At 45.3% G+C, this 19832-nt stretch overlaps 1 long non-coding RNA gene across 1 annotated transcript; it reads left to right on the plus strand.

Annotated features, from left to right (window-relative positions):
* The first annotated feature begins 10567 nt into the window (after positions 1 to 10567).
* Positions 10568 to 19389, plus strand: LOC116519783. Its single transcript, XR_004256685.1, has 2 exons — positions 10568 to 13408; positions 19333 to 19389. It is a non-coding gene; the product is annotated as an uncharacterized LOC116519783 (long non-coding RNA).
* Positions 19390 to 19832: the final 443 nt, after the last annotated feature.

The following is a 19832-nucleotide window of genomic DNA, read 5'->3' on the forward strand; positions in this document are numbered from 1 at the left end:
CTTTTAAAGCCCTACATGGTATCGGACCTGGGTACTTGAGAGACCGCCTTCTGCCAATTACCTCCTCACAACTGATTAGATCCCACAGATTAGGCCTCCTCCGGATCCCATCAACTAGCCAGTGTCGACTGTCAACCCCCCGGGGGAGGGCCTTCTCTGTGGCTGCTCCGGCCCTCTGGAACGATCTCCCCGTGGAGATTCGGACCCTTGCCACCCTTCAGGCTTTCCGCAAAGCTGTTAAAACCTGTCTGTTCTGGCAGGCCTGGGGCTGATGAGTTCCCAGCCCCACTCGAATTGTTGCGGCTGTTGATGAGTTTTTAATCTGTTTGTATTCGTCTGTCTTTTCGTTTGTTGTACTTTCCCTCTCCCTTATTTAGTTTGTTAGCCGCCCTGAGTCCCCTCGGGGAATAGGGCGGCATACAAGTTCAATAAAACTAAACTAAACTAAACTAAAATATAGTTGGCTAGTTTATGATTTAATGTATTGCATGAAGAGACTTCTGAAAGATGGTGGGGGAAGAACTCCAATTTACAATCAGAATATTACGTATGAAACTTAGGGTTGTTAAGTATATGTCTAAATAAGCTGCTCGCTGGCTGGAAGTCAGCAGTCCCAGCCTCAGAAGGAAAATCTGCTTCCTCTATCACACAGGATCAACACTATAGATTTCTAGCTACAAGGAACATGGGGGGGGGGGACACTAAACATTTGTCAATTATATAATTACATTTTAAGAGCTGAGTTCCACTGATGGAAGCAAGAGAAAGGCAATTCAGCCCAATTTCCCTTTTTTAAGTCACTCTCTCCAGAAAATTTATTTGTAGAATATTGTATTCCACCCAGTGTTTTATATTTTCAATTATTTAAACACAAATACTATCTCTCTGTTTCAGGGGTGAAATTCAGCAGGTTCTGACAAGTTCTGGAAAACCGGTAGCGGAAAATTTGAGTAGTTCAGGAAACCAACAAATACCACTTCTGGCTGGTCCCAGAGTGGGGTGGGAATGGAGATTTCGCAATATCCTTCGGCCAGGAGTGGGGAGGGAATGGAGATTTTGCAGTATCCTTCCCCTGCCAGGTCCACCAAACCACACCCACAGAACCGGTGGTAAAAAAAAAGTGAATTTCACCACTGCTCTGTTTATACTAACATATAATGCAAACAAGAATGCTAATACATGGTTTGTATTAAAAAAAATCGTGCATCATACAACTGCATGGTTTGCTCAGCTAGATTTTCCATATAACTATTTCTATTCAAAGTGGCCTGGATTTAACTCAGTGTAATAGGATTGGCCTTGTGTGTCAGTTTTTTTTTTCCTGAGCCAGGCTCCCTCCTGTGATTAAATTATGTCACCTGTCACCTAAATCCACATACTACTCCCCAATTTTTTTTCTAGTTGTAAAGAAGAAAGTACAGTACTTCAAAGCGCTAAGAAGAGATGTTCTCCTTCCTGGAAGGTGGAATTTGAAGTTGCTCCTAGCAAAGTGTATTTCTAAGTACCAATTCCAAGGGACTCAGCTTCAGCCACTCAACATTTTCTTCTTTAGGGAAGGTCCATTAGGAAACATCTCGTTTAGGGAAGCAGAACCCCCTTCAGGCATTACACATGGCATCGTAAGCACAGTTTCATCACTTATGATGGGAGGGGTGAGACCTAGAAGGGAGAAGGAGCTTGAGACCCTTGGGCTGAAAAACTAATGGTATAAATGAATTGGTTTTTGCTCCATGTGCCATATTTATTGTGCCCTAAATAGTAAAAATTAGACGTACAACTTAGCAAATATTGGTATACAGTGTCACTAGTAAAAATTTTGCACGTAGGCACAAGCATAGTTACCTTGGACAGAAATTAACATAATCATATCATTCTAGTAGCCTCTGTCGGAGGCTGATTGAACATGTGAAAGGATTGGGAAATAGAAAGCAATAGCCTGCATAGAAGCCTGGTTCTTCTTCTCTTTTGTCTTTAGATATGTTGCCAGGAGAGAGAGAAAGAGATCAGATAAGTGCTAGAAGAGAAGGAAGTTGTTTTTTAAAAAGTAAACATTAATAACATTAGTTTTATGTAGAGCACTGACCTGAACCATATTATGGTACTGTTTTTATACAAGCAATATGTCAGTCCAGCTCATGAGACACTAATTCTTCCTGTGCTTCTTTGTGAGGCAAAGCAGGCAGACCATGGGACTTGGAAGTTGTGGTTGAACATTTCAGGCTAGCTATACTCAAACCATAACTGGTGAAAGTAACTGAGAGATAAATGCTGAAATCCTCAGCTGGGCAAAAGATAAATATTAATGGCCTTTGGTCCGCTTGATGATAACATGGGATTTGTTCTTTAATACAGTGTTTTTCAACCACTGTGCCGCGGCACACTAGTGTGCCGTGACATAGTGTAAGGCAGTGTTTTTCAACCACTGTGCCGCAGCACACTAGTGTGCCGTGACATAGTGTAAGGTGTGCCATGGGAAAAACACCCACCGGGTGTTTTTGCCTCGGGACATCTCTGTATCCCGAAAGTTGCTTTCGGGACACAGGGATGCCTCTATTAAGTCCCTGCAGCCCCGCATTTACTTTAAAAACGCGGGGACCGCCGGGAGGTAGCGCACGCAGGGACGTCACTGACGTCCCATGTGTGCGCCCATAGCGGTGGGTCTGACTGGCTGGCCCTGAAAGCGCCTTCCTGTCTCCTCGCCCCGCTGGCTCTCTCCTCCACGCCGGCCAACTACCGTGTGGCTCGGGCGGGGCGTGCGGCGTGCCTGGGATGCCGCTCTGCCCCGCGAGCGCCTCTGGGGCTGGAGACCCCCCCACCCGCCATCGCCGCCCGCCTGCTCGCTCCTGCTGCCGCGCCGTATGTGAGCCCGCGCTGGGTCCGACCGGCCGCCCTCCTGGACAGCCGGAGCTGCGGGGGAGACATTTCGCGCAGCGCATTCCGTTCGGGGCCGGTGGCAGGTTTCGAGCGCCGCCTCGCCGCGAGCCACGACAGAACAGGACGCCCCAAATTGGAGCAAAAGGGGCGGCGCACGACCTGATGTCCCGCTTGACGGGCAGCGACCCTGGAGCCGCGCCAACTGAGGCAAACTGATGTGGGGACGGGGAGCCCACAGCCCGCCCGCCCTCTGCTGGGGCACAGGGGCCCTCTCGCTGGCTTCAAGCCGAAGATGCCCAGCCCGGCCGACGGCTCCAGGGAATAAACGAAGGACCACTACCAGGGCCAAAGCGCCCCTCTCGTCCTCAAACGTCCAAGGGGGCTGCAGTCCCGCGGGGCCAGGGTCTGCCAGGAGCCCTGCGCGGCTGAGAAAGGAGTCTCGTCCGCCGCCCGGCTCAGCCCAACCCGCCCCTTCCAATGGCCCGACCCGAAGAAAGGGAGGGAAGCAGGCTGGGGGGGGTAGAGACTGACCACTGGCGGTGTGGGTAGCGGAAGAGAGATCCCCGTTTGGACAAAGGAGGTCCTCACCTTCGCTCTCCAAGACTGCCCCGGGTAGCCGCCTGCCCGTCACCAATGCTCCCTTCCCTGGAGGAGGGGAACCCAGAGGCAGCCCGGGCTGCCAGGGGCTTTCTCAGGATGGGACAAAGGTGCCGCTCCCCTTCCCTGATTGGAGTGATCAGCTTCGTGGATGTCACTTTGGCCCTTCCTGCAGCCCCTTCAACCTTCACTGGGCAGGGAAAGATCCTTCCAAGCTGACCGGGCAGGGGACCCTCCCCTCCCCCCCCACTGCTTGGGTCCTCCTTTCTGTCTTCTAGGGCCTAGAATTACTTTATATATAGTCAATATAGGCACAGAGTTAATTTTTTTTAACATTTTCTAATGGTGGTGTGCCTCGTGATTTTTTTCATGAAAAAAGTGTGCCTTTGCACAAAAAAGGTTGAAAAACACTGCTTTAATGGAACAAACATCAAAATAAGTGGACTGTAGGGTTGAGCAGACAAGACATAGTGGTGCTTCTCAGTCTCTGACTTTCTTTCCTTGGCTCCTGAAAATGTTGGCCAACTAGATAGCAGAAATTACAAATTTTCCACAATGCTATTCATGTCCTTTCATACACAAGGTCAGCTTGGCTCCGCTCTTGTTATCTCTTCATGATACCATAGAACATCTAAGTCTTCATACACTGAGCTGATTAACTTCAGAAATTTAATCAGCTCAGCTCCTACTGCTAGAGCCAGAAAGAGGGAATGGCTGGCCCTCCTCTTTAGATGCTAAGGGAAGCTCTCCATCCACAGAACTCTCACCTTATCTCACCAATTGGTGCCTTGGACTTTATTTCCTCTTTTGAAACAAAGACATAGTCTTACTATTGCAGCTTTGCTATGCCTGAGTAGCTGGATAGAAGTTTTGTGCTTTACTTTTTTTACTTGAAAATATGAAAGAAGAACAAGACGAGAATGGGAAGCCAGCTAATGTCCATTTTTAACACTCCTGCATTGGCCCACTGGAGGAAGACCTATGCTGCTCTAGAAAGGGACAGAGAACATCATGAAAAAGCTGTAATAATTTAGGCAGCAAAGAGGCCACAGTGTGGAAAAGATCTATATTGAGTGCTTTAGGATATTTGCCAGATCTATTCAGGATCTTTTAATTATGCCCATTTTCCTGTCCCGTATAGCTGATTGGAGAAAACTCATAGAGGTGATTTCTTATGATTTCTTATCTCCTTGGTGATATCTTGTTTCCCTCCTGCTTCACTGTTCTCACTAATTTCTCAGAGAGAAGCCAAATCGTTTCTTTTGAAGATGGCCACTCCAACCCTGGCATTAGCAATAAAGCAGTAGTATAGTTAATGCCTTGGATCAAGCTTCCTAGATGTCTTCTGTTATGAGTGCAGGAACTTGTACCTCTCACAAAACATAGAGCATAGCTGTTGTTAGTTGCGAAGTCGTGTCCAACCCATTGCAAACCCATGGACAACATTCCTCCAGGCCTTCCTGTCCTCTACCATCCTTTGGAGTCAAATTAAGCTCATGCCTACTGTTTCAGTGACTCCATCCAGCCACCTCATTTTCTGTCGCCCCCTTCTTCTTTTGCCTTCAATCTTTCCCAGCATTAGGCTTTTCTCCAGTGAGTCCTTCCTTTTCATCTGTCAATTCCCATGAATAAGTAAGAAATGTAAATAACTATACAATACTGTACAATAATCTCATGAAACTGCCAAATCTCATAAAACTGAATGTTTTATTTAGCAAATTGAGCATTGCCCAATTTCTGTGGCCCTAGATAACTTTCTGTTTTCAGATGAAATCTTATGAGTACATTAATTAAATGAAAATGTGCAAAAATAAACACCGTCAATTCAGCAAAAAATTGCATGATTTCAGAAATGTATGAAATGACAGCTTTTCATTTTACTCTAAAGGTGGTGGTATCATTGTGTGCCATCACATAATAATGTTCCTTTCTTGGGGAGTGGGGATTGCTGAACTATGATGCAGAGAAATTTCAGGATATAAAATGGTGTTAGCATTTACCAGAAGGTCTCTTATAGTTCTTCATTTCACCCAACAAACTCAGCAGAAGCTCAGCTTGTGCATATCCCAGCTCTGTGAGCATGTACCAAAGGTTTTATCCCATCAGATTTGATCAGAATGAACTCTTCCTGGCTCCAGCCAAGTATCAGAAGCTTTGAAATACAATAAAAAAACACTAATCCAACAAGAACGTAGGCCATTCTGTATGAAAAGCATAATGTAATATTGAAAATATATAATTATGACCTCAGCTCTATATAAATGCAAGATTTTAAATACCTGAAATATTCTGACCCCCCCCTCCGGCCTCGAGGAATATTGTGCATGGTAGGTCCGCACCAAAGCGGGGGCATGTACATCCGTCGCATTGACCCAAGTCTCCCTGTCCGACCCGTTGTCCTTCCAGTCCACCAAGTATTGGAAACATCCCTTTAGCTATCTTGAGTCTCGGATCTGGGCCACTTGGTGCGGGAGCTGTGTCTCCACCTCATGCGATGATGGCTGGAGCAGAGACAGATGGCGGAGAGGACAAGCTGACTGCTCAGGGAACAGGAGCGAGCAATGGAACACCGAGTGCACTTGCATCGAGTGTGGCAGGGTCAGGTGATAGGCCACTGGGTTGATGACAGCCTCCACGGGGAACGGCCCAAGATACCAGTGGTCCAATTTCTTAGCCGGCCGGTGGGATGGAAGATGCTGTGTGGACAGCCACAAGCGATCTCCCACAGCCAACTCCGGCACCGCATGCCGAGACCTATCCGCCACCCTCTTGTAGTCCTCCTTCTCTTGATTCAGATAGCGGCGCACCACTTGGTGGACCACCTGGAGCTCTGAGAGGAAGTCATGCGCTGTGGGGACCGGGGAGTCGACTGGGGTAAGAGGGAAGAAGCGAGGGTGATACCCAACATTATCCATGAAAGGCGTCATCCATGTGGAGGTATGCTGCAAGTTGTTAAACGCAAACTTCACCACAGCCAGGTACTCCGCCCAGTTGTTCTGCTACTGATTCACGAAGCAGCGCAGGTACTGCTCCAAGATACCAATCACCTTCTCCGTCCCCCCATCGGTTTCGGGATTGTGCACCGAGGACAAGCAAACCTGGACGTCCAGAGCCTCCATCAGCCCTTTCCAGAACTGGGCCATGAATTGCGTCCCACGGTCCGACACGACCTGATCGGGTAGGCCGTGCAGCTGGAAGACATGCTGGATGAACATGCAGGCAGTGGCACGGGCTGTCGGCAATCTCCGACATGGGATGAAATGTACCATCTTTGTGAGCATGTCCACCACCACAAGGACCATGATAAACCCTGAAAACAAAGGCAGTTCCGTCAGAAAGTCCATGGACATGGCTCCCCAGGGTCTGTCTGGGGTTCGGCAATGGCTGAAGCAGGTCTGGAGGAGCTCCCGTCGCTGACTTGGCCTGCCGACACTGTACACAAGGAGTGACGTACATCTGTATGTCGTGTCGCAAGCAGGGCCACCAGAAAGTACGGGAGACCAGGTTCAAAGTCTTGAAAAGGCCAAAATGAAGCGCCGCCAGATTGTCATGACACTGGGAGAGAATAAGTCCCCGGAGGGGCCCTGTGGGCACATAGAGGCAGTCCTGGTACCTCAAGAGGTCATTGTCGAAGGTCCATGGGGAGGCCGGCCCTACCGCTGCCCTCTGTTGCTCCACCCACTCGTCGCACCGCTGCACATCCCGTATATGAGACCGTAAGTCCACTGGCTCGTGAATTGCAGCGAAGGATTCAACGGGCAAAACTGTCCAGGGTAGAAGTGAGTCTGCAGTGTCAGAGTACTCCAGTTTCTGGGACAGGGCATCCGTCTTTTGGTTTTGCGCACTCGGAATGTAGGTCACTCTGAAGATGAACCAGGCAAAGAACCAGATCTGGCACTGGTTCAACTTGTGCGCCGTTGTCAGGAACTCTAGATTCCTATGGTCTGTCCGGACCTCGACTTGATGTCTGGCCCCCTCCAGGTAATGCCTCCAGGCCTCAAACACCACCTTAATGGCCAGTAACTCCTTCTCCCAGATGGTGTAATTGTGCTCGTAAGGATTGAGTTTCCATGAGAATAAAGCGCAAGGAAAAAGGGTACCACCAGGGGCGTGAGCCTGCAGTAAGGAAGATATCATTCATAAAGTGCTGGAAAACTTCCGGGGCATTGGCCAAGCCGAACGGCATGACTGTGTACTCAAAATGTCCATACCGGGTGCTGAAGGCCGTCTTCCATTCATCCCCCGCCTGGACTTGGACCAAGTTATAAGTGCCGTGCAACTCCAGTTTCGTGAACACTGTCGCCTCCTGGAGCTGCTCCAACAACTCAGGAATCAGGGGCAGCGGGTAAAGGTTGCGCACTGTGATGGCATTCAAGCGATGATAATCGCAACAGTCTCAGATCCCCAGTCTTCTTTTTGATGAACAAGACCAGCGTAGACAGTGGCGAAGACGAGGGCCAGATTAAACCCCGGGCGAGGTTCTTGTCCAGAAAGTCCCGCAATGCAGCCAACTCCGGCTCGGACATGGAGTACAGGCGACCCACAGGGAGCTTCGCATTCGGTACCAAGTCAATGGGGCAGTCATAAGGCCGGTGCGGCGGCATTTGGTCCACCTCCTGCTCCCTGAAGATGTCCGCGAACTCCGCTAAGTCCGGCGGCAAGGACACCCCAGGCAAACTGTGCACCTGGCCTGCACAGACATGACGGGTGTGGTCGACACATTGCGGGGATGGGAACATCACTAGGTTCTGGGACCAATAAATCTGAGGGTCGGGCACCCGCAGCCAAGCCAAGCACAGGACCATGGGGAAATGCAGACCCGAAGCAATGTAAAACTGGATGACCTCTTCGTGATCCTCGAGGACCAGGCGCAAGGGCTGTGTGGCGGCCTTGATAGGCCCAGACAGGAGCACCCGGCCATCAATGGTCTCGACCAGCATCGGTGGGTCCACCAGACACAGAGGGATGGCATACTTGGTCGCAAACGCCTCATCCATGAAGTTCGTGATAGCCCCAGAACCGACCTGGGCGTGGGCTGGAATCCCCGGCGGACTACCAGACAGGAAAATGCGTGCTGCCAAGATCATGTGCCGGGGAGGGTCGTCCATCTCTGTTTCAGTGTGCGCCCGACCCAAGGTCTCCGGCTGTTTCTCTACAAGTTGTTCTGGAGCTGAGGGGTAGGCCCCAGATGTCGCAACCCCCTACTCTTCTTGGGGCAAGCTGTGGCCATGTGTCCAAGATCCCCGCAATAGAAGCACAACCCCCCCTGTGTGCCGTTGTCCATCTCCGTTCGTGATAAGCGGGTTTTGGCAACGCCCAAATCCATGGGCTCCTCCTGTGGAGCTAGGGTCTCCTGCAGGATTGGCATCCCCTGGTCTCCTGGGACGCATGGCGAGGCCCCCGCCTCTGCAACCGGACGTCTATCCGGAGGCACAGGTGGATCAGCGTGTTGAATGTCGGTGGCCTGTCGACCCGCACCAGCTCATCCTGCAGATCGTTCGACAGCCCATCTTGAAAAGTGTCGATGAGGGCTGCCTCATTCTAGGCCGAATCTTGGCTAAGGAGCCGAAATTCTCTGACATAATCCTGCAAGGAGCCCCGGCCCTGCTGCAGCGTCTTGAGCAGTCTGGTGGCTGTTTCCTCCTTATTGGGGTCCTTGTACATGAGTCTGAGGTGATCACAAAACCCCCTGAAATCGTCTAGCAAAGGGTTAGCCTGGGACAACAAAGAAGTAGCCCAACAAGCTGCGGTGCCTGAGAGCAAGCTGATAATAAATCCCACTTTAGCCCAGTCAGTGGGAAAGTCCTCCGCTCTCAGACTGATAAAAAGCTGGTATTGTCCCAAGAAAGCTGGAAACATCGCTTGGGTGTCGTCAAACTTGTCAGGCACGGCAACCGGACATTTCCTCCAAGGCTGGGGGGGGGGGGGGAATAACAGGGCCCTGTAGCTGAGCTATCTTGCCAGCCAGCAAGGCCACCTATTGTGCCAATTGGGCGTTCTCAGCACAGAGTTGCTCCATAGTGGCTTAGTTTTGCTTGTTTGGGACAGGACACAACCTGTTCTGACCACCCCCCCCCCCCGGCCTGTGAGTAACGCAGACACAGGCTTGGTTATTTGCCACTCTTTAATCACAGGAATTACAACTCTGTTGGCTGAAAGCTCAGACAACACTCTCATGCAAGAAGGGTTGCCAGCAACCCAAAGCAAACAGAACGGAAATACAAAACAGACCAGACAAGAGTGCCTCAAGACTGTTATGAATGGTGGTGTCCTGCAAAAGGACCACTCCCAATTTCTCACTTATATACTCTCTTGGGAGGGGCCAAGTCACAACCACCTGGGCTTGATTATCTCTTATGAGTCTGCCTCCGCAGCTGCTGCTTCCATTTCTCCGCTCTCCTTTGCCTGGCATCAAGAACAAACTGCCTTAGGTCCTGCCCACTGCTCCATGCCTCAGGCGCCTCCTGGTGGCCAACCAGCCTCTCTTCTCCCTGCTCTGAGTCTGAACCCTGCCCAGGGGTCCTCCACATCTTCCATAGCAGACTCATAGGGTTCCTCGCTATCTGAGTCCATCAGCAGCTCAAACGGACCTGCTGGGTCACAACACTGAAATATAGCCTAATGATTGCTAGGCTTATCTTCATTGTTTCTAGGAAAATTTTTAAAAATTATCTTTTAAAAAGATAATCTGTGTAACTTTTTCAATATTAAACAATTCAACATTTTTCTCCAAGTATCTATGTATGTGTTGTCATTCAGACTTAACCCTTTGATCCCACTGGATAGATTCAACATGCAATAGCTGTAGTGCGACTTTTTAATCACATTAAAGGACAAAGGGCAGCTCTGGCATATTAGCAAACATGCAGATAAACCTATTAACGTAAGTGGCCAAGGAAGTACGCAGGACAATTTCAATACCTTTGACCTTCTTGTGCAAGTTAATAATTCAGTTAATGCCAACTTACTTTCAAAACAGTTATTAGACAGCATGTTGCTATGGTAGTGTCTTAATTCTGGTGTGCAGTTGTGTGTTGTAAATTAGAATTGGGAAAAGTGAAGTAATAGTACTTTTATTTATTGTGAAGAAAAGTTTAACAACAGAAACTCTTTATTATGATCTCTGTAGTAACTAAACAAGAAGAATACACACCTCTTGATAAGAATGAAGGAAAGTTTTCCTTGTTCAGAAACATCCAAGTGGTGAGTCACAAAGGGTAAAAGTCCGTAAAATTTTATAATGTGGATAATTAAATCATTTAAGGAATGTCATGAATGGAACAATGTGTTCATGAGACTAATGAACTCATATTCTGAGTTGTATCAAGATTAGATAAAATATAATTACAGAACTAGACAGTATCACAGTCACATTATCTTTTACTATAACAACATATCCTTGGAAAAATGAATAAATATTAATTCATTAATTCCTAGAAATAACAAGATAACAGGTTTATACTACTTTTAGATAATCCATTTTGAGGTGACCATTGCACAATATTTCTATCTGCATTCTGTACTATAGTTTTGCTTTCATTTCTGTATTTTCCACTTTTGTCTGTATCTGTTAGAGGCTCTGGGTTGCAAAATATTAAAATGTAGAATTCTAAAATACAAGACACACTTGTCCTATTTTCATTGCCAGTTTAATCCAGTTTAATGAAACCTCTTTATGTACCCATAGTCGAATTTTCCCTTAGGGTTGCAAGATGCTGCCCACATCTCATGCCCATCCCATAAATAAAACTGCTAAAGTATACCCAAATAAAAGCAGCTCTTTCCTGCTTAAGCCAACATAATATAGCCAGAGCTTCATGGTATATAAAATCCACAAAGCTTTGTCAGTTATTAGAAAATGAGATTGGTAAACTATGCTGTGTTTGGAAATTGGTCAGTTTCAGTCCTTCTCCATGCCTAACATTCTCTTATGAAGTAAGATAACGCCAGTTAGCTTCAATTATCCATTCCTATGGGGCCTATCTGCCTCCTTCCTCTTTGGGTCTATTTTTACTCTAGTCTTTTTGCATGATTATACCTTTTTTAAAAATTTAAAGGATACTAAGTGGGGATTAGGAGAAGGGGGAACACAGACAGAAGGAATCCTATGTCTGACTCATCCCATTCATGTTGCAATGGCCTCTTTAGGTATATTTTCTACTGGTTGGGGTCATGAGGTGGGGGGAGGCATAGCAAGCAAAGCAAAATGGGGAAACAATTTACTGATCATGACTGGCACATTTATTAATTAGGACACTATTATTCAACAGCAAGAAATCATAGAAGACACAGCAGGAGCAGAATAGAGAATGGAGACTGGAAAGGTTGTGTTGACAATATTTTCTGCTGATTCATGGATGGATGGAGAGACAATATTTTAAGAGGAAAAGATGAAATCTAAGCTGCCAATAAGATCAAACAAGATGCTAGAGAAAAAGAGGCACAAAAACGGGAAAAACACATGATAACAATTTGATAAGGAAACCGTACTGTAAGTCAACAAACTACAGCAATTCTCTATTGCTGACAGAGTACTTTAAAGTGGACAGCTCCTAATAGTGAATGAAGAGCACTTGTTCTCAATTTTTGCAGTAAACAAGAAAATCAGATTACATTGTGTGTAAACACTGGAAGATAAACAATAGAATATAGTTTTATCTGGATTCACTGTAAAATTATTTCTGTGAAACCCACTGTATGATCCTGGCCTTCTGGAAATCAAAGAGCTTCTACCTTAGCATAATTGAACATGGGCAAAATTGCCTCTGTTCCTGACATATGTCTCACAACCAACCCTGGATCCTTCATTGTCAACTTAAATTGTGAAGAAAGCTGTTAACTGCATAAACTGATAGCAGCAGATGCTTAGTTCAGCCCCAATTCACCAGGTGGCATTTATTAACTTCACTTTTTCCTTCTTTAGGCCAGTTAGAAACAATTTTTGTTTTACAATATTGATGTAACTGTAGAGAAATCAACAGTAGGAAGCACTTAATAAATAAGTACACTTAATAAAACAATATTTACTTTAAAACACAAACAATGTTGCAACAGTGTCCCCGAAAACTGCTGTAAAGAGACCAAAGATCTTTTAATTAGTCTCAAAGATATATATATATATCCCTTTCTTCACGATGCACTTTTGGTCGCACTTTGCCACAAGTCACCTGAACTCACCTGCCTAAACCAGGCAGGCACCGCCCCCACCGTTCTATGTTCCTGCGGCTGGCGGGACCTCACCAGGCACAGTGGAAAATCCAGTTTTCTCGAACTGGAAGGTTCAGTTTAAGATTCTTTACATTCTTGGACTAAGGACAAGCTAAGGCCAGAGTCCTTCAGACGAGGGGAAAATAGGTCGGCTGGGAAGTTCTGGAACCGATGCAAGTCGCAACTGGCCCCATTCTTGCAATGCTAACTTTCCATGCGGCTTCTCTTTCATACTTGAAGCCGGGACCTCTAACTGACCCGCGCCTGACCCGTTGCGCGGTCTACGCAGGACACCCATTCAAGTTCCCAATGCTTTTAATAAAACTTTCACAGCAGGAGGCGAGAGATGTATCAGCAGGCCACTTCCTTCACCTCTGCGGCACTTCGTCGGACTCGGAGGAGAAAAGCTTCCCTTTTGCGGACGTAGCTGTCGAGGTCTCGAAAGGAGCCCCGACCACGCCCCCTTCCTTTGCTCTCCCTCCTCGCCGCACTTTCTGCCCGCAGTCCAGTCTCCACCCAAGATGAGTAAGACCGCCCTTTCCTCTGGCCGTGCCGCCTCTTTTGGCCCCGCCTCTTGTGTTGGCAGGTTGGCCAATCCGGCCCTAGCCGGTAACGGGGCGCTGTACCGCGCGTGGGTTCTCCTCCCTCGCCCTCTTTTGCTTCTTGGCGCTCGCGGAGTCCGGCCGCTTTCCTCCCGCGTCTGCTTTGCTGCTCGCTGGACAGCGGTACAGTAAGTGACGTTCCCCGCCCCCACATACACACACCGCCCTTGCCTTATTTGCGTCTCGCCTGTCGCCCCTTCCGCTCCCTTTCTTTAGTTTAAAGAAAGGGCGTGCTTTGCAGAAACCCCCTTTGCAGAAAACGAGACGTACTCGTGGAGCGGGAAGTAGTTGGCGTGGACGGTAATGGAGCCTTACTGGAATCGGTGTGGCCGCTGCGGGGGTAGAAACTGGGCAATGGGCAGGTGCCGGGCTGGCGGGGTCTGGAGCGTGCTTGGCTCTCTCGCCTGGGAATTGTGTGCACACGCGCGTTTCTTCCCCGCCGGGAGCTCCTCTCAAAAGGAGGGGGACAATTTAGAGGCACAAAACCACCAAATCTTGAACCCGGAAAGGCGGGGGAAAAAGTAGTCAGCTTCTCTCGGCTGTTGGCTTGTTTCCCTGGGGATTTGCGGGAAGAAGACACGGATCGCGAATCCCAGGCGCTCACCTTGGAGGAACTTTTGACTCTGCCCAGACTCTGCCTGTCACCGTTTGGGTCTTCCTCCCTCCTCCGCTTCAGGCAGTCGTTGACTGTAGGCCACCTGGAAGAGTCTCTTCCCTGTCTACTTCGGCTTCCCCCAAAGTAGATTTCTCTAGAGGTGGGGAATTTGGGGTAGGAGGGGCAGGCTTATTTAAAGAAGGGAAGGGATTGAAGGTGACCTAACTCAGAACATGAATCGAGAAGTGGCATGATCGCTTGGATAAATATTTTTATTTCAAGGCAGCATGAACATTCCCAAGGACTTACTTAAGCATTTGGGGTTTCATGTTCATTAGGTCATAGACTTTATAGTAGTGGAGCACGGAAACCTACCTTGGCATAGAATTATAATGGGATTGGAAGGTCAAATGAAGATTCTGCTCCTAGGCATCATAGTGTTTCACAGAGCCCTGCCCCTGGTTTGTAGCTGAGGATGGTAGGAAATGTAGTCCAACCCACACAGAAGCATCACTTCTCATTTGTGTTGAGAAATTGAAAAATGCTCTAGCAAGGAACGACACTATTAAGGAACTTTTACTGTACTCACATGTTGTCCTACTGGGATAGATGCATTTGCTTAATATTAAATCATCCAGTTAAACTGTATTATTTCTTTTTGTTGAAAAGCTTTCTATGGCAAGGCCTTACAAGATAAAGCAGTCATATGGTAATCCCCTGAAACACTGAGAAATACATTTTCTACTTAAACTACTTAGTCTTTCATTGTCTTTTCTTTCCACCCCTTTCAAACCAAAATTTTATGAAAACAAGCATACATTTTAGTCATAATGATTCGGGTGTATAACCAAGTAGATGGGAATATGTATTAGGAAAATGCTATTATAAAATTGCATTTTTTGAAACTAGCCGCTGTTCTATTTTTAAATGAACCTTTCTTCCTTAGGTTTCAGAAGTCAAGCTAAAAACAAATGACTTGAATTCAGTACTACATGATATAAAATGTGGAATGTTCATACTATAAATATAACTTTTTTTAGAGCAGCTGCTTTACCTTTTCTTTATGTTATTTAAAATTTTATATTTAGGAAAGAGAAAATATTAGCTAACAATATAGAGTATACCACACTCTTCTTACTCCTAAAAGAAATTACATATTTTAAAATCCATAATCCATAAGATGCTAATATTGAAGTTTTAGAGAAATGCAAACATATTTTAAATTAATCAATTGATTTTAAGTTGGATAAACAAAGTGAGAATATTTAAAAGATTCATCTCCAGAATATGCCAACGTTCTTAAGCAAAATTGGTCCACTTAAAAAGAGCATGTTTCATACGATTTAAAAAGACTGGCTAAATCTCTAATGAACATGTATTTCTGGAGTTTAGGTTAACAGAGTCATGCAGGTGTAAAGATGCATTGTGAGATAGAATATGATATATAATCTCAGGTCATTGTGTACGGTAAATCTATCCCTATAAGTCTTTAAAAATCTGGAACGTTCAGTTTTATTGCCAAGAAATACCTGAGCTTTCAATTGCACACATGATATTAAGAAAACAAGTAATATTTTACAAATATTTAGGATTAAGAAAGGTGCTTTTAATATAATGTAGGTGCAGCTTAAAGCTTTATCCCACACTATTGATTTTATGACCTGATGCAATGTGGGTAAATGGGCATAAACTACACAGTGGTTCTTGTATAACTGGAATAGCTAGATGAGCAAGCAGAATGTTCACTGTTTCATCTTTATGTTTTTAATAAGTGCTGTAATTTCTGAGACACAGAATTATGTAGTTCACAGTAACAGTTAAAATCACTATGTAGGCCAGTGATGGCGAACCTTCTCAGCACTGAGTGTCCAAACTGGAACATGCGCACGCTGAAATGCCGGAAACGCGAACACCAGCTGGCTGGAGCGCATACGCGTGCCACCCAGCTGGTCTTTGGGTTTCCAGTGTATGCAAAGACCAGCTGCATGCCAGAAACCAGAAGAGCAGCTGACGATGGCACACATGCCCAGAGGGCTCTGCGTGCCACATCCAGAACGCGTGCCATAGGTTTACCATCACGGATATAGGCAAAGTAATTATTGCAACTATAATGAGCCAGTACTGTATGCATAATGCATACAGGATGTATTTATATAATTTCATGTAGAAGTTCAGAATAGCTATTGCATAGTATCCAGCAGTTTACAGGTTGGATTGGATTTTTTTTGTGCAAATACAGATTGTTAACACCAATCTATTTTCCCATGTCTCAGGCTTCAGGATGGTAACATGAGCAGTGAAACTTTCCTTCCCATAAAGTTCATGGGCTTTTGTACCTTCCCACTCAGGAGTACGTTGAGCTCAATGGAGCTTATTAGTCTAAATTCTGTCTTTTCAAATCTGTCTCTTGTTCTCTGAGCTGCCTCTGTGAAAGCCTGGTCTCTTCTGCTAATGCCCCAAAATGCCCAAGGATGGTGGTATCGAGCAATTGGAGGGAAGGGAGCCTACAACAGTGACTAATAGAAGCTAGGCAGATTCCAAACCTTTGTCAACAGCTTTAATGAGATGTCATCAAGGTATTGTTTGTACAATATTGGGTCAAGAGGGAAAGGCCTACCTCTAAACGGAACAATGAAATTCAAATGTAGGTTGCCTTTGTGGCAGGCAAAGGCAGGGAATAAGGTAAATGTGACATTATGAAAATATGCTTTAAAATGGTTAGTGAGGCATTGTCATACTGTTATGAGTAGGTATTGGGAAGAGAAGTAATGTTTAATACCGCACTATTTGGATATTTTCAAATAAATGCCTTCAGTAGAATTTTTCTAAAGCTGTCCTGAAGTAGTAGACTCAGTGATGCTGTTCGTATATCAGTTATTTTCAGAATTCTGAACTGGGTTTTTAAAAACTTTGGTATATTCAAATTCAACAAGTATTACAGAAGTGTCACAACCTAGATGGAAGTCTGAGGTGAGACTTGCTTCGTTTCTCCTGCAGCACATTGATTGGTGCATGGATTTCCTCCTGCCTGGTGACCTGCTGAAGATGGACAGCAGCACAGCTGGAGGAATCAGCCAGCTGCTTGTCTTATCAAGTGCTGCATACACAAAATCAGGACAGTGCTATTTAGCAGTAAGAAAGAACAGGGGCGCTAAAGGCAGAAATCACTATGGAAAAATGCCTTGTTTTAGGGACAACAGATTCCTAATGAATGTTAGGGGCAAAAGTCTTCATAAATTAATCAGAAAGCTGGTGGGTTCCCCTTCTGGGATGTATTTAGGCGAGACCAAACAGCCATGCTTTAATTTGGATTCTTGGAGTGAGGTGAAGGTTGTACTTGTACTTGACGCCTCTTCACCCATCGTGGGTATAGGTGACTTCCATGGAAATTTGACGCCACTGTTTTCGGTCCTGGGCTAGGGTTGTCAGGTGGTGCAGCCAGTTTGAAGTGACGCAGAGTGGTTAGACGAACACCTCCTTTTGGCCGTTTCCAGGTCGGACCAGGCTCTGCAAGCAGGGAAATTTGAAGGTTGGCCCACAATGACAAAGCAGCTTCTTCCGATTGTAAGATTCTGTGAAATACTATAAATCCCAGAGAGCCTAGTCTCCAAGGTGGGGGGGGGGACTTTAACATATCCATAAAACATTAATTTCAAATAGTTTAGATACCTGCAGGCTGAGGCTGCAGTCACATGCATGGAGGCAAGCAGGTGCTACTTCTGGGCCAATTTGATAATGCCATATAACTTTTTGAATCTACGCATATTGTATAGGGATGCATCCCTTGAATGCAGTATGACTTATTCTTGAATAAAGGCTGGAGTGGGCTGTGTGACAGAGAGCAGAATATGAAGAAAAGAAATCCATTTCCTTCTCTTTCTTGGGTATCTATGGATGCATTCATCTGATGGCAGATCTTTTAAAGGAAGAATGAGTTACACTTCTGGATAAAAATTCCAGGAGGAAAAAAAAGCATGCTCCTTGGGTGGGATCCAATGCTTGCTATTCCATCCATTAATACTGAACCTTGTCAGACATTTTGACAAGAATGGTCAGGTATCTTCTCTAGCCGCCCCCCTCCAAACACCAGCATCGGAGCTGTTGTGTGGGCTTCTCATACTGTTCAGAAAAGGGCAAGGAATACATGGCAGAAAGCACGCCTACCCCTTCCTCTCTCGGCATTTACAAAAGCAGAAGGTCTCCTCGTCTTAATTATTAGAAACTAATATAGTAACTAATTATGTTTTTTAAAAAATAGATATTAAAGACTTACGTTGTTTGCAGCACTGCATGGGGAAAAAAATCGGGAGCAATTCTACCAGGGCTTTATTTTTATGATCCTAGCATCCAGATTTGCCGTGGTGTGGTTGAATGTAACTTAGCTAGCTGTGAATTGCTTTTGAACGGTTGTTTTCCGTGCCTTTTGAATGCGCGATACTTTCGGAGCGTTCCTCGTTTTCTGCAGAGACTGAAAGACCAAACTGAACGTTTGCAGTCCAGTCGTGTTTTGTGCATCAGCGTAACCTTTACCTACTTTTTCCTAAGCGTGCCATGTGATCCTTCCCTGCCTGCGGTGGAAGGGCGGGGTTTCAAGAAGTTGCTGCTTTGAGAAAGAGCTTGTTCAGATGACTTACTGAATACCTCCATAACTGAATCACGAGGTATTTAATGGTAACGGGTGGAAGAAAAAGATTGGGTTAAGCATATCATACGTATTTCTTACTTGCCTTATTCCAAAGGATCTCTTCCTGATAGCATTCCGGCTCATGGAAATGATTCCGTTGTACAAAAATAGAACTAGCAACTTGTACATTATATATAATTTTCCGCTCCAAATATATGTACTCCATAAACCGTTGGATTATAACTTATCCCATATATTTGAACTATTTGGGCACATTTGATTCATGCTTATTAATTGACCCGCTTAGTTTCACAGAAGCACAAAACCGGCTTCAGAAACTGAATTGGAGGCTGAGTTTTTTAAATGCAGCCTGATCTGCAATTGTAGGAAGCCTCATGCAGATCTAATGTTGCACGTTCAATATGGCTGATTATTTAAATCAAGAAAGTGAATACCGTTGTTCACTTTAATTACAGTAATATGTGTTATATATTAATGAGTTCCATCCTGTACTCTTAAAAAAAACAGTTATTGCAGATTTCATAAATGTGAGACTATGAAATTTTAGGGCCTCAGTACTAAATGTACAGCTGCTGAAAATTAACTTTCTCAGTATGCTGTAGAGAACATTCAAAGTTAAAAAACAACCTTCTTCTTTCAAGATAACAGTGTCATCCAAGTATTTGCATATATTATATCAGTGTAGATACTGTTTTTCTTTTTCTTTTTTTGCATCAGTCTTTTTCCTACTGCTGGGGAGTGCATTTTTCTTATATCTTAGTCCTGATGTTTGAATTTGAACTAACATGCTTTTCTTTGGTCTTGCAATTCAGGTTGAATAGAACCCAAGGAAAACAATAGCTGCATATATTCTTGCTTAGTTCCCATTTGGTGAGTAGGACTCCTTCTTTATGAGCCATCCTGTGTTTTTTTCAAGAAGTTTTCTAATAATAGGATAAATGTTACTGATATAGAAAATTTGTAAAGCTATGTTGATGTTATTGTATGAAAAAAATTAGACACCAGCCTTGTATTTTCTCTTTCACTCTGCTTCTTTCCCAGCATGTTCTGATCCTATGGGCTTTGCCAAATAACATGTCAGCAGTACTAATAAAAGTTTCCTCCTCTTCTGACTGGAGAAATTTGATGGCACTTCTGCATTCCTTGCACAGTGTGATTTGTATTGCATTTCTAAATTGAGACGCATGCTCTGTAATGCTACGGCCTTTTACCTAGTTTTCTGGGACCAAACACATGACCACTTCAGAAATGTGGAGGCGGAGAAAGATTGCAGTAGACAATGAAACCTCTTTTACTATCCAAAAGAATGATC

This window comes from Thamnophis elegans, chromosome 1 (genome assembly GCF_009769535.1).
Source record: "Thamnophis elegans isolate rThaEle1 chromosome 1, rThaEle1.pri, whole genome shotgun sequence".
NCBI lineage: Eukaryota > Metazoa > Chordata > Lepidosauria > Squamata > Colubridae > Thamnophis > Thamnophis elegans.